The sequence below is a fragment of the Bacillus rossius genome, chromosome 3 (genome assembly GCF_032445375.1).
Source record: "Bacillus rossius redtenbacheri isolate Brsri chromosome 3, Brsri_v3, whole genome shotgun sequence".
Lineage (NCBI taxonomy): Eukaryota > Metazoa > Arthropoda > Insecta > Phasmatodea > Bacillidae > Bacillus > Bacillus rossius.
In genome coordinates, this window is record NC_086332.1 from 33,339,985 (window position 1) to 33,355,630 (window position 15,646).

The 15,646-nt window shown below is 37.5% G+C and overlaps 1 long non-coding RNA gene across 1 annotated transcript; it reads left to right on the forward strand.

Moving 5' to 3' along the window:
- Positions 1 to 9,705: 9,705 nt before the first annotated feature.
- On the forward strand, positions 9,706 to 15,249 carry LOC134530493 (uncharacterized). The gene is made up of 2 exons (XR_010074828.1): positions 9,706 to 9,885; positions 14,269 to 15,249. It is a non-coding gene; the product is annotated as an uncharacterized LOC134530493 (long non-coding RNA).
- The last annotated feature ends 397 nt before the right edge of the window (positions 15,250 to 15,646 follow it).

The following is a 15,646-nucleotide window of genomic DNA, read 5'->3' on the forward strand; positions in this document are numbered from 1 at the left end:
TGAACTTGGCTGAGTCATGTTTTGGGGCCGGGAACGAACCTGCAGCCAGCGACGTTAGTGTTATATGGTTGGCAGGTTTATTTATCTGCCACCGCTTGGCATTGTCTTTATAAATGAATATGTGCTTTTTTTAACTGTTTGATGCCAGTGGCGGACCAATGACAGTCGCGAAGGGGCGATAACCCCTCCCCGTAACTAAAAATAACTAGAAATATTTTAAAAAAAATTGCTTTTCGAGACGTCAGAAATGCAATAAAATAACCTAAGGTGTCTATACTTTTCGAAAGCCATTTAACTGAGCGGTATTCCACACCTACCCTCTGAAACTCTTCAGTCATCCATTACCTCCTCCCCTCCATCACTCTACAAATAACCTCTCCTAAAATTATAAGCTAAGTCCTCCCCTGTTCAATGCAGACGCATTACATAATTTTAAACCTTAAATGTTAGTACTCGTTTCGTCTTTTGCATGTCCAGCAGCTTTCACTCCGGAGGTCGTTGTTTCGATTCCTGTGCCTGTACGGGTGTGGCTTCCTCCTGAAATGGTTTGAATCCTTCACTCCATGCAGATGACGTTTCTTTATAGCTTAACACCCCATTTAGGTGCTCACGGCCTGGGTTAAGTTTTCCAATGACTACTTGTCGGGCAATTCATATTTTGTGTCTGACAGATTCCGTATGCCATAGAGAACACTCGAAGAACGCACAGACACACACAAATCAAGCCAAAATCAAATGTTAAATGTACACACAGCACACAGAATGTCAGTTCTTCAGGTTTTACCTATGACACACGGTGTACACCAGTATGGTGTATGTCCAAAGTAATGTAACAAATCCACCTTCCTCATCGCAAGAATCATTCAAAGAACATACTGTTGTACTAATTTCTCAAAGTATCTAATCCCAAGAGTGTTCCGGCAACACAACCTTCTATGTTAATTTTGATGAACTTGTTAATAGCATTCTACCAAAAATCAATTGAAGCTTAGTGTTGTAAAATTTCATAACAGAGTAGGTACCCGCCAGTAGTATAGAATAGGGCAAGCTGGGACTGGCGCCGGCGCGTGGTGTGTGGTGTCGGTGTCCGCCATCTTGGATTGTGACGTCACGGCGGCCATCTTGGATGGTTGTGACCTTGACCTTTGACCTTGACCTTGAATTTGATCCTCAAAATGTGTCAAAATCCGCCAAAATTGGGCAAAATTTGCCCAAAATTCCTCAAAAATCGCCAAAATTTCAATTTCTGTGAAAAAAAATTCCGCCAAAAATTCGCAAAAAATTCCTCAATTCGAAAATCAGGATTTCGAAAATCCTCAAAAGTCGTTTTGCCCTAGAAAGAACCCTAATTCCTAAAACTGGCTTAAAACTCCTAAGAGATAGCCGCTTATAAGCCATTTCTAGGAATAAGGATACCATGACCGCCATCTTGGATTATGTCGTCATCGATGCATTTTTCGTTACGGCCGCCATCTTTAACTTTTTTATTTATTATCCGATTTAAACGAATTTTTTTTAAAATTTATAAAAAAAATTCAAATAATAAAATTTTAATAAAATATTTATAAAAATCATACATTAACGACACGGAGTTCGGAGTCCTCGGTTCGAACCCGGTGAGGGCAAAAAAAATTAAAAATGGCGACAGGCTCCTTCCTTAATGGTGGCTGCAGGCAGACTGACTCCCACCACTTTTCTTATAGCAGATATATCGTCACCTAGTATGACGTCATGTCCGCCATCTTGTCTTCGTTGCTGGAGACCACCATCTTGTTTTCGTCGGCGAGAGTGCGCAGACGCCATGTTAGTTTAGTTCTTATCCGCTAGAGTGCAGTAATCATTTATTACTAAGGTGCCCGCCATCTTGAAATTTGGACGCCATATTGAAAATCCGTAATTATTTAGCTAGAAATTCGGGAAAAATTTCTAAATTCGTTAAATAAATCACTCATTAATTTACATATTGATTCGATCCACTCCTGTCCTTGGTTCGATACTTGATCGATACAATAATGTTTAATTTTATGTAAAAAATAATAATTTCAATAAACCATGTTCAACATTCGTAAAGAGACTCTAAATCCTCTACGACCACCATCCTATCAGACATCAAGACCACCATATTGGAAATGCGTAATTTTAATGCTAGAGATCCGGGAAAAAGTTCAGAAATCATTAAATAAATTTCCGATCAATAAACTGATTAATTAGATCGACTAAGGTCCTTGGTACGATCCCAGGCCGATACAAAACAACTTTAATATTTTAAAAAAGCACCACTAAAGTGTAAGGTTCGAGGAATTAAACACCGCAAGTTCTTTTACAAACATAATATTTATTACATAATTTCTATTCTACTACAGGATCACTTACGAAAGCCAGCAATCTTATAATCATTTAGTTCCGCAGCGGTGTGAAATGACTAATTCTTAGCTCCAATCGGTTTATACTAGACAGAGTCCAGCCAGAACCTTTACAGACATAGTCCACCTCTTCTTGACAGAGTTTCTGGATACCGTTTTTAACAGTTTGCTTCACATCGTTAGAACTGTAAATTACTGCAGCCGATGTCTTGAATGCACACTTCTTCACTTTGTCATCGAACGGATATGGCTTTCCATATATACAGTCCAACCACAAGTTATATTTCAAAGGTCCGTTTGTTGCTACATCATCAGTAAGCTGATTGATTATCTTCTGTCTGATATCGTCAAGAAAATTACAAATGTCCTTCGACTCACCGAACGTATTTAGATAATAGTAGTCTTTCAAAGTTCCACGAAATGCAGACTGCGCCAAGTAGAAGCCATTATCGTTCACTTGTAATGCTCCGAACACAGTCTTAGGTTTAGTTCCATGTTCAGACGTCATAACAATCGGTTGCTGGGCATCTGTTTTTTTGGTTGTACGCTTTCGTGTCTCCAATCTAAAGCGAGGAGCCGAAATGTCGGCAGGTAGTTCAGCAGTAGGAGCACAGACTCCACCTTTACATTTTTTCGCATGATGTCGCAAACTGTCAATTCGAGTAAACCATTTAAGGCACTCATCACATCGAAACTTCATGCGAGAAGGATTCTTCGTGCATTTGCTCCGCTCATGTCTTCGTGCATCATGGGAAAATGCGAACGACGTATCACAGTAGCTGCAAGGATACCGTGGTGATGAAGACGATCCTTTCAGACCCGATCCAGATACAGACATTGCAACAGTAGTACCATTTCCAGGCATTCTCTTATGCACATCGACGCATCGTTGTTGCGCCGAAACCTTTACTTTCTGCCGCACAGCAGGACCTTTGCATGCCTTCATGTGCGTTTTCATATTATCTTTTCTGGCAAACAGCTTATGACATTTCTCACAAACAAACATTTTACGATATAGGTTCTTGGCACATTCGCTCCTCTCGTGTCGCCGGGCATTGCTGTTGTTTGAGAAAATCTTGTCGCAGTAACAGCACCGATGTTCGCTAGTTGTCAAATCAGCATCCATTGAAGTCTCCATCGAGGTCGTATCGTCGATCGTCGTGGTTTCCTGCACATCCAGCTCAGTAGTCATTAAGCTATCTTCTGCTGGTGGTATCACATCTGTTGAAATCTCCTCCAATGTCGACGTCGTCGTCGTTGCCAACGGGATCTGCTCCACCATTGTCGTCGCTGACGTCAAGGTTCCCGTAGACGATGGTACAACGTCCATCGAGTTCGGCGTTAAAGTCGGTAAAGATGCCATCGAGTTCTCAAGAACAGGTAATTACACGACTTATGCACCAGATGAAATAATCTAGGTGATCCTTACACCGTCGACGACAGTAACAAACTGAGCGACCTGCTGTCTAGAACTCGCTTATATACATGCACCGGATGGAATAATACGCAAGTCAAATCAAGAACCATTTACTATAATACTAGAGTCAAAACAACATTAAAAATAGAAGGACCATCAACGAAAAGGCAGCACATTTGGAAGCACCGACAACGAAAAGGCAGCACATTTGGAAGCACCGACTACGAAAAGGCAGCACATTTGGAAGCACCGACTACGAAAAGGCAGCACATTGGAAGCACCGAAAACGAAAAGGCAGCACATTTGGAAGCACCGACAACGAAAAGGCAGCACATTTGGAAGCACCGACTACGAAAAGGCAGCACATTTCGAAGCACCGTCATCGAAAAGGCAGCACATTTGGAAGCACCGACAACGAAAAGGCAGCACATTTGGAAGCACCGACAACGAAAAGGCAGCACATTTGGAAGCACCGACAACGAAAAGGCAGCACATTTGGAAGCACCGACTACGAAAAGGCAGCACGTTTGGAAGCACCGTCATCGAAAAGGCAGCACATTTGGAAGCACCGACAACGAAAAGGCAGCACATTTGGAAGCACCGACAACGTAAAGGCAGCACATTTGGAAGCACCGACAACGAAAAGGCAGCACATTTGGAAGCACCGACAACGAAAAGGCAGCACATTTGGAAGCACCGACTACGAAAAGGCAGCACATTTGGAAGCACCGACTACGAAAAGGCAGCACATTTGGAAGCACCGACTACGAAAAGGCAGCACATTTGGAAGCACCGACAACGAAAAGGCAGCACATTTGGAAGCACCGACAACGAAAAGGCAGCACATTTGGAAGATCCGACAACGAAAAGGCAGCACATTTGGAAGAACCGACAACGAAAAGGCAGCACATTTGGAAGCTCCATCAACAAAAAAAAGGCAAAAAGGAAGCACAAGTTACGAGATCTATGTCTTAGTTAGAAATCAGAATACAAGAAATAAAAACATTAAATTCTTATAATTTAAATTATTTATTTTATTGCTTTACACTATACAAATGCAAGTAAAAGAAGCCATTATTGTATGTAGCCAGCATTCCTCAGTTCCTTGAGTATGAAGGATATTTCTTTGATGCACGAATAGTTTCCTGCACAAAGCGAACCATGTAGAAGTCTTAGTCGGTCAACCAATATGTTTGGATCTTTCCATGATGTGTAATCATTCTCTTCTACCACCATCTTCCTTGCACCTTTATAATTATTATGATCTCTGGTGTCTTCCGTTTTACCACCAACCGCAGGGTAACTTTCATGTTTGAGACGGTGATCATTACAAGCTTGATCAGATTTATTTAATATATCACGTCGTTTCCATCGTTTCGGTCTCAGGACACCGCCACATTCTTCAATCTTGGCAGCTTTAGGTGCTTCATCATAGTCTATGTCTTTGTAAACAGCCTCAGAGTCACTGTAACAATCACCGTAGAAGGAATCGTCTTCACCCAATTTACCGTAATAATTCGATGTTGATGATGTTGAAGTGTCTTCATCGTCTTCATGCTTCCTTTTTAGGAGTCCATCATTTTTACAAAGTAGGAAAGATCTACTTGAATTCGGCTGGAATATATTCTCACTTTTCACGTTAAGGATTCTTCCATTGTCTTCATTCTTCCGTAAATCATCAACCTTCTTCAATTTAAGTTCTTTGTCGAGATCGGAAGAGCCAAGAAAATTATTGTCGTAATGCAGATCACTCTTCCTTAGGCTAGTAGATTCATCGTTGTCCTCTAGCTTGTACGCAGGCTTGGCGCTACAAGTTCTGCCATGTCTTTTTAGGCTCTCTCTCCGCGTAAACGACTTGCTACATCGAACACAACTTATCATATTGCGCAGTGGATTTTTAACACAGTCATTCTTCTCGTGTTGTCTTTTATTCTTTCTCAAGATAAACTCTTTACTGCAAAACTTACACCTATGTTCTTTCGATACAGCGTCAGATCCCAAATCGGAATTCATATTAGTTACTGAGACTAATGCCAGATACCAATTGAGTGTTTTAAATTAGATTCAATACTTAAATAGAAATTTTTTCATATTTCATCAGCGAGAATTAATATATCTCATGCAAAAGTACTTTATGCATGTAGTTCTGCTTTTCAACAACAGATGTCGCCACATGTTGCTTGCAGGTAAATAATATTTAGTTCTTTTATGCGGGATGCGGGATGCTCACTAACGATCGCAAAAGAAGGCTGGCTTCGCTAGACTCCAAGGAAAAGGAAGTTCGTCTTGCATGTTGGTGCTCCACAGATGTCTCATGGCGTAATATTAATTTGACTGAGTAATGATATTTTTTAATTCCACCTGATAAAAATATTGCAAGTTTTGATTTAGTAGCAGAAATTATCGAATTAAATGTAACTCCAAATAAAATGACATGTCTCATTAGTCAAAAAAAAATCCATGCAGACAGCGGTTTCTCAGAATAGTCAGAAACACTTGAAGAAACCACAGGAATGATTGCAAGAACACGGGAAAAACCATCAAAATATTGACAAGAATAATCAGGAGCACACGGAGAAAACCATCATAATATTGACAAGAATAATCAGGAGCACACGGAGAAAACCATCATAATATTGACATGGATAATCAGATGCACTCGGAGAAAACAACCACACGTTTTCTTTGATATCATAAAATTACAGGGAAAAAAAAATATTTAATAAAAATAAATAAAAATTTAAAATGAAAAAAATTACAAAAATACATAAATAGATTCTGCTAGCTTGTGAACTTCTCATTGTGTAACAAAGATAGAGTTCCAGTACAAGCCAGAATTTTATGTATTTTTGTAATTTTTTTCATTTTAAATTTTTATTTTTTTTTATTAAATATTTTTTTTCCCCTGTAATTTTATGAGATCAAAGAAAACGTGTGGTTGTTTTCTCCGAGTGCATCTGATTATCCATGTCAATATTATGATGGTTTTCTCCGTGTGCTCCTGATTATTCTTGTCAATATTATGATGGTTTTCTCCGTGTGCTCCTGATTATTCTTGTCAATATTTTGATGGTTTTTCCCGTGTTCTTGCAATCATTCCTGTGGTTTCTTCAAGTGTTTCTGACTATTCTGAGAAACCGCTCTCTGCATGGATTTTTTTTGTTCTAATGAGACATGTCATTTTATTTGGAGTTACATTTAATTCGATAATTTCTGCTACTAAATCAAAACTTGCAATATTTTTATCAGGTGGAATTAAAAAATATCATTACTCAGTCAAATTAATATTACGCCATGAGACATCTGTGGAGCACCAACATGCAAGACGAACTTCCTTTTCCTTGGAGTCTAGCGAAGCCAGCCTTCTTTTGCGATCGTTAGTGAGCATCCCGCATCCCGCATAAAAGAACTAAATATTATTTACCTGCAAGCAACAGTGCCTTAAATGGTTTACTCGAATTGACAGTTTGCGACATCATGCGAAAAAATGTAAAGGTGGAGTCTGTGCTCCTACTGCTGAACTACCTGCCGACATTTCGGCTCCTCGCTTTAGATTGGAGACACGAAAGCGTACAACCAAAAAAACAGATGCCCAGCAACCGATTGTTATGACGTCTGAACATGGAACTAAACCTAAGACTGTGTTCGGAGCATTACAAGTGAACGATAATGGCTTCTACTTGGCGCAGTCTGCATTTCGTGGAACTTTGAAAGACTACTATTATCTAAATACGTTCGGTGAGTCGAAGGACATTTGTAATTTTCTTGACGATATCAGACAGAAGATAATCAATCAGCTTACTGATGATGTAGCAACAAACGGACCTTTGAAATATAACTTGTGGTTGGACTGTATATATGGAAAGCCATATCCGTTCGATGACAAAGTGAAGAAGTGTGCATTCAAGACATCGGCTGCAGTAATTTACAGTTCTAACGATGTGAAGCAAACTGTTAAAAACGGTATCCAGAAACTCTGTCAAGAAGAGGTGGACTATGTCTGTAAAGGTTCTGGCTGGACTCTGTCTAGTATAAACCGATTGGAGCTAAGAATTAGTCATTTCACACCGCTGCGGAACTAAATGATTATAAGATTGCTGGCTTTCGTAAGTGATCCTGTAGTAGAATAGAAATTATGTAATAAATATTATGTTTGTAAAAGAACTTGCGGTGTTTAATTCCTCGAACCTTACACTTTAGTGGTGCTTTTTTAAAATATTAAAGTTGTTTTGTATCGGCCTGGGATCGTACCAAGGACCTTAGTCGATCTAATTAATCAGTTTATTGATCGGAAATTTATTTAATGATTTCTGAACTTTTTCCCGGATCTCTAGCATTAAAATTACGCATTTCCAATATGGTGGTCTTGATGTCTGATAGGATGGTGGTCGTAGAGGATTTAGAGTCTCTTTACGAATGTTGAACATGGTTTATTGAAATTATTATTTTTTACATAAAATTAAACATTATTGTATCGATCAAGTATCGAACCAAGGACAGGAGTGGATCGAATCAATATGTAAATTAATGAGTGATTTATTTAACGAATTTAGAAATTTTTCCCGAATTTCTAGCTAAATAATTACGGATTTTCAATATGGCGTCCAAATTTCAAGATGGCGGGCACCTTAGTAATAAATGATTACTGCACTCTAGCGGATAAGAACTAAACTAACATGGCGTCTGCGCACTCTCGCCGACGAAAACAAGATGGTGGTCTCCAGCAACGAAGACAAGATGGCGGACATGACGTCATACTAGGTGACGATATATCTGCTTTAAGAAAAGTGGTGGGAGTCAGTCTGCCTGCAGCCACCATTAAGGAAGGAGCCTGTCGCCATTTTTAATTTTTTTTGCCCTCACCGGGTTCGAACCGAGGACTCCGAACTCCGTGTCGTTAATGTATGATTTTTATAAATATTTTATTAAAATTTTATTATTTGAATTTTTTTTATAAATTTTAAAAAAAATTCGTTTAAATCGGATAATAAATAAAAAGTTAAAGATGGCGGCCGTAACGAAAAATGCATCGATGACGACATAATCCAAGATGGCGGTCATGGTATCCTTATTCCTAGAAATGGCTTATAAGCGGCTATCTCTTAGGAGTTTTAAGCCAGTTTTAGGAATTAGGGTTCTTTCTAGGGCAAAACGACTTTTGAGGATTTTCGAAATCCTGATTTTCGAATTGAGGAATTTTTTGCGAATTTTTGGCGGAATTTTTTTTCACAGAAATTGAAATTTTGGCGATTTTTGAGGAATTTTGGGCAAATTTTGCCCAATTTTGGCGGATTTTGACACATTTTGAGGATCAAATTCAAGGTCAAGGTCAAAGGTCAAGGTCACAACCATCCAAGATGGCCGCCGTGACGTCACAATCCAAGATGGCGGACACCGACACCACACACCACGCGCCGGCGCCAGTCCCAGCTTGCCCTATTCTATACTACTCCCGCCTGAATTTTATTTCTGTAGGGTAGTGATATTGTAAACCATGTTCAACAGGTGTAAGAGCTCTGTTGTAAAAAATCATTATTTGCTGATTTGTTGCTTAGAAGTAAATACTTTTTCAGACTTCAAAAAATAAAAAAGAGGTTTAAAATTTTTATTTAAGGGTATATAAATTATTGAAGTAATAATCACTTAAGAGAAAAAGTTGTTAACAAATTGTCCTCTTATTTTTTTTGTAAGGAATCTTTTTCCTAGCTTTGCCAATTTTTTTCAGAAATATTCTGTAAATGTTTTCTTTAATATTTTCTCTATTTTTTTCAGAACAGAAATGAAGCCATGCTCTGTCTTAGAAATGAGTAATAAATAAAAATATAACTTTTTAAGTACCAGCAGTTTTAAATTTATATCACAGAAGTGGTCATGTTTGAATATAATTTGTTCTCTGTAAGGTCTACATTTCACATGTCACTATTTAACTATGTGATAAGTGTTTTAAATGAGATGGTGTCAATAAAGCTCTTCACTTTGACAATTGCGAAAACTGTTCCACATCGACCTGATGAGATATCTACAAACTCAAAGTCTATATTCTTAACTCATACACTACGCAACACACAGATTGTGATTCCACACATTGTTCCTGAACACTGCAAGGTTAGTAAACTATTTTAACTATTGAAATTTTTAAATAAAAATAGAATTTATTCAATATATAATAAAATCAGATTAAATTTAAATTTAAACTATTTTAAGATTTATATGCAACAATAAGTCTGTTATTAGTCTATAAGGAAAAGTAAAACTTATATCACCACTTCAAAGGCAATATTGAAACATTTAAATTCATACATTTGCACTTGATTCCAATCCTTACTAATATTATAAATGCGAATGTGAGTTGGTTTGTTTCTTTGTTTGTTTCTTATGCATTCACGCGGAAACTACTCTGCCGATCATCATGAAATTTTGTACACATATTTTCAAGGGTATAGTGAAGGAAATAGGACACCTTTTATAAAAATTTTAAAAAAATATTTTTTTTTTTCGAGGGGCAAAATAATTTATAATGGTTTGTATAATCATCCGACTGATGGTTTGAGTAATTTGAATGAAATTTAACGCCATCTGGCGTTTCAATAAGTAAATTAAATAATTCGCCAATCTAATACTGTAATACCGGCGGACAATTCACTATTAAATGTTATTTTTCTGTACCGCCAAGTAGGTAATAATTAAACTCTTTTAATTTTTGAGGTTAGGTGTCTGTTTATTTTCTTTGGCGATGGTTGTTTGGACGTTGATGCTGAAGATTATATTTTACTTTCAAGAGAATTTTGTAATTTAGTAGAAAATGATGTGGATCATATTACTCAAGTTTTCCCGGACTTGCAACAAAATTTGGATAGTTATCAGTGGTTGTGCGCAAGAGCAATATTGGCGCCAACAAATGATATACCTAGTTAATAAAATCAACATTTATATTTTAAAGGATGTGCAAGGAGTAGGTATTTGTCAATAGATACAATCATGGATACAGAACAAAGCACTTCATATCCTGCGGAGTTTTTAAATTCACTTGAACTTTCGGGTGTACCCTGGGCCGGATTTACAGGTCTGGAGGCCTCGGGGCAACAGAGGAGCGGAGGCCCCCTGGCCCCAAATTATATTCCAAATAAAATGAACAATTTTTTTTTTCCAATAAATAATTTATTGTGAAATCAAGTAGATTCTCTTAGTATTTAAAAAACATACATAAATATAATCGGAGACAAGAATTATATGAAAAACACGTTTTCGTAATTGCACAATCAAATACGACATTCGCTTTATATTGTAGATTACAAGATAACGATGAAAATACTCACGTCCACAAAAAATTCGAAAGGATTTACATTTGTTGCACAATGTACGTAAGTTCGTAGCTTCTCAGACGCACGAGAATGTATCAAATTCCGGGATTCCCTGCTACAAGCACGCCACTCAGCGGACACTTGTCAACGCTACGACGGATCGTACAGGCAAAAACGGGGGAAACAGGTACCGTCGTATCTCGTATCGACACGCAAATACGGGGAATAGGCTGAATAGGCATTTCGATATTTTACTGATTGCCTGATTGGAGTGAACAAATATAGATAAATTATTTCTGTTAATATTTAACAATAACATAATCATGTATGTACAAAGTACTGTAGGTAAAGGTAAAACAACGAAAAAAGAATATCCAAGGAAAATATGTTTATTAATGTTTACTTGTCGGAATTTGAAAGATTTTTTTTTCTCCCGAAGTCTCTATTGTGGGGGCCCTCCATTTGTGGGGGCCCTCCGTTTGTGGAGGCCTTCCATTTGTGGGGGCCCTCCGTTTGTGGAGGCCCGGGGGCTTTCGCCCCGGTTGCCCTCCCCTAAATCCGCGCCTGGGTGTACCCTCACATAAACTTCAAATGAAACTAAATTTACAAGTTAGGCTTATGTGAAATCTAGATGCTCCTCGACTATGTAATGGAACGTGGCTTCGGGTAAGGGTAGAATATACTTGGGGCCACTATTTTAACAGGTGTCGGTAAAAGAGAAAGTGTTATCATACCCCGAATTCCCATCATCCCCAACGATCTACCGTTCAAATTCAAGAGATTTCAGTTTCCCGTCAGGCTTAGTTTCGCTGTTATCATCAAAAAAAAGCGCAAGGGAAAACATTGCAGTTAGCAGGAGTGCATTTGGAAAAGCCATACTTTTCCCATGGCCAACTATATGTAGCCTGTTCGCGTGTGTCCAATGCCCGAAATCTGCACATATATGCACCGGACAGAAAAAAACATATAACATAGTATACAGGAGCATGCTAGAATAATACTCTGATTTAAGCTTTTTAAAAGAAAAATAATTTATTATACGTTAATACTCTTAACTTTTTTAAAATGTTAGTGTTTAAAATTATTTATTTTTTGTAATAGTGGAACATATTTCAATAAAATATGTTTTCAGTTTTTCAAGCTAAAATGTATGTTAGAATTTTGAAATACTGATGATCCCAGTCACGCAATAAAAAAAACAATTACCATATTATTAAATTTTCTTTGCAATGATCTTTGATACTTATTTAATGATATCAACGCGAGCGAAGCCGCGGGTTAAAGCTAGTAGTTCAATAAATAAATGTGGGAGTTATCATTGAACGTTCTTTCTTAAAGTCACATTAAAGGGTCATCCCACCTGATAAAAAATTACAACAGTAGGGCCTACCTAAGGTTTTCGAAATACAAATTTTTACAGAAAATACTTAATATATTTGTAACACAGTTTTGCACAGATATAAATGAAAAATAGTCAAACTACACAGTATGTATACTTTCAAAACATTAGGTAGTCATTCAAAGTCCTTGCAGCATAACCAAACTGTGCGTTTTCACACTACTTTAATTTTAAACTTTCTATCTGATTGGCGACGAAACCACAGTACATGTAAGACTGATCTTTGTCACACACTTTTCAACAATAAAATTATTAATCATTATCTAACCTCTCATATTTAAAAACTGCACAGCAAAGCTGTGTGCACAAGCCGTAGGGCATATGATACACATGTTGATGTCACCCTTGACTTTACTTGTTTCTGTCTAAATAACAGTAATAATGTTGGTAAATACAGGTGTGTATCGGTTTTCAAGGGCTATTAAAAAAAATAGAGCACCCTACAGTAATAAGGTTTATTTTATTGGAATCAGTAAACATCCTTATTTTTTTTATTATGTTCGGAAGATCACATCGGGAAGATGGTGGCCATCAGCAGCGATGAATTGATGAAGGCCATTTTGAAATTATTTGACTGCTTTTTGGCACATTTCAAGGGGTATAGCGGTGATTTCCTCCCGAATTTGCATCTTCAGTCCTTCCAAGGTGGGAAAACGATGTTTCAAAACATTTTCCTTGAGGTCTCCCCGCAGGAAGAAGTCACAAATGTGTGTGCGGGCCACCCCATGTCACCTCGTAGAGATGAGGTCCACAGGGAACATCCATCTAAGTGTAGTCATCGAAACTTGAGCCGGGTGGGCTATAGGATCATCAAAAATGTAAAAGGCGTGTATTCGTTTTGAAGGGCCAGTGCTCCACCTGTGGTAGGGATAGGAAGCTGGGTGGAAGGGGGGAGTTCAAATGGCTATGTATTACTGATTCCAGGAAAAAAAACTCATTTCTGTAAATTGCTCAGTTTTTTTTAGAAGCCCTTCAGAACTTATACACAGCTTTTGCCCCACTCTGTATTATGGTGTAACCTAAGAAATATGCAAAACAAATGTGGTCTTTAGGGTGTTCTCTGTTGTTTTACCATAGTTCTGCACTTTGCAGGCAATGTATTTTTGAAATCCATCAGATTTGCTTTTTTAGAACCATATAACTATCATGAAATAACAGATAACTTATAAAATAAATTTGAAGCTGGTAGTACAGGCTAGTGTGTTTTCACGTATTTTGTAGGTCATCAAAACCTATAAATTAAATTAGTTTTTTTTTTTATTTAAAAAAACAATGTAAGTATTTTGATGTTTAATTGGATTCCCTACATAATCTTCATTAAGAATATTGAGCTATATCTTAGCAAAGAAAACAATAAACTCTGTGATATCAAGACTTCTGTAAAGGTAAAATGCTAAAATCCAAAAGCCATTGACCGCACACGTAGTGGACCATGTTGAAAATATTATGTAATAAGTAGTCTGATGTAGAAATTTAATAATATATTCATAGAAGGATTTAAACTCACAAAGAGATAAAGATAATTAAAAATCTTCAATGCAGACAATTATTGCCACTTATTTACATTTTTAGTACTGTCCAAACATATAACTTGATTCACTGCAGTGATTGTCTGTGCCTTGTTAAAATTTTTCCACTGCTCTCTTCAACTGTTGTTTCAAATCTTGATTTGACCATTTTATTTTGTTTTTTAAGCCTTATGTTGAAGAAAAAATTAAATATACATAAAGGCTAAAAAAAAAATAATACCAGAAGTTATAATTAATTTGTGGATTAATTATGTTCCAGACAACAAAATGAACATTTTGACATCATCACTGGCAGTCATATTGATGCTGCAGTGTGTCAAGAGCATACCATTGCTTTCCTTCAAGGACACAGAGGTACACACGTTCAATAAATGTGGACCAACTAGCAACTGCCTCCCAGGTGTTACTCCAGGTCAGGGTCACAACCAAATCCAGACAGGAAGCTCGGGCCATGGAAGCAACATGGGCGAAGCAAGCAACTCAAAAAGCAAATGCGGACCAACTAGCAACTGCCTCCCAGGTGTTACTCCAGGTCAGGGTCACAAACAAATCCAGACAGGAAGATCGGGCCATGGAAGCAACATGGGCGAAGCAAGCAACTCAAAAAGCAAATGCGGACCAACTAGCAACTGCCTCCCAGGTGTTACTCCAGGTCAGGGTCACAAACAAATCCAGACAGGAAGCTCGGGCCATGGAAGCAACATGGGCGAAGCAAGCAACTCAAAAAGCAAATGTGGACCAACTAGCAACTGCCTCCCAGGTGTTACTCCAGGTCAGGGTCACAACCAAATCCAGACAGGAAGCTCGGGCCATGGAAGCAACATGGGCGAAGCAAGCAACTCAAAAATCAAATGCGGACCAACTAGCAACTGCCTCCCAGATGTTACTCCAGGTCAGGGTCACAACCAAATCCAGACAGGAAGCTCAGGCCATGGAAGCAACATGGGCGAAGCAAGCAACTCAAAAAGCAAATGTGGACCAACTAGCAACTGCCTCCCAGGTGTTACCCCAGGTCAGGGTCGTAACTAAGTTGACAGTAAACCAAAGACATTTGACCTATTTTGTGAAATTCCTAATGTGATAAAACTTTCCAAAACAATTGTTTTAGATAAGCAATTTCAGAAATGAGTCTAAATTTGGTAGTATTATACAAATGTAACTTTAAACAAATATAATTGTCACATCAATAAGGCTCTGTGTAAACATAAAGCTCTAGTAAAATTGTATTTAGTTGTTGGTATTAATTATTTATTTTTAAACATAAAATATAGATTTGTATGTTGAATCGCCAATATTGGTAACTAAAACTTCTCAAACACAAAAATAAGTATGTTATGTGTAACTGCACTAATTTGATGGTCAGCAATTTTGCTAATTTAGTTTAAAATGTACAAGAGAAAAAAAATATATTTTTCCTTCTGTAATAGTAATAGTTATAGCATTAGGCAAATGAATCTTAAATAGAATTTTTTTAATATGCTGTTTTCCAAATTCTGAGTTTAAATACTATAGTAACTTGACTATTTATGTAAATGTTTAGTATATTTTACATCAATTCATTATTAATCTTTTGCCTAAGTTGAATCATATTAAATTAAGAGTCACTTGTACCTTAACACAAAAACTACATAATGTTG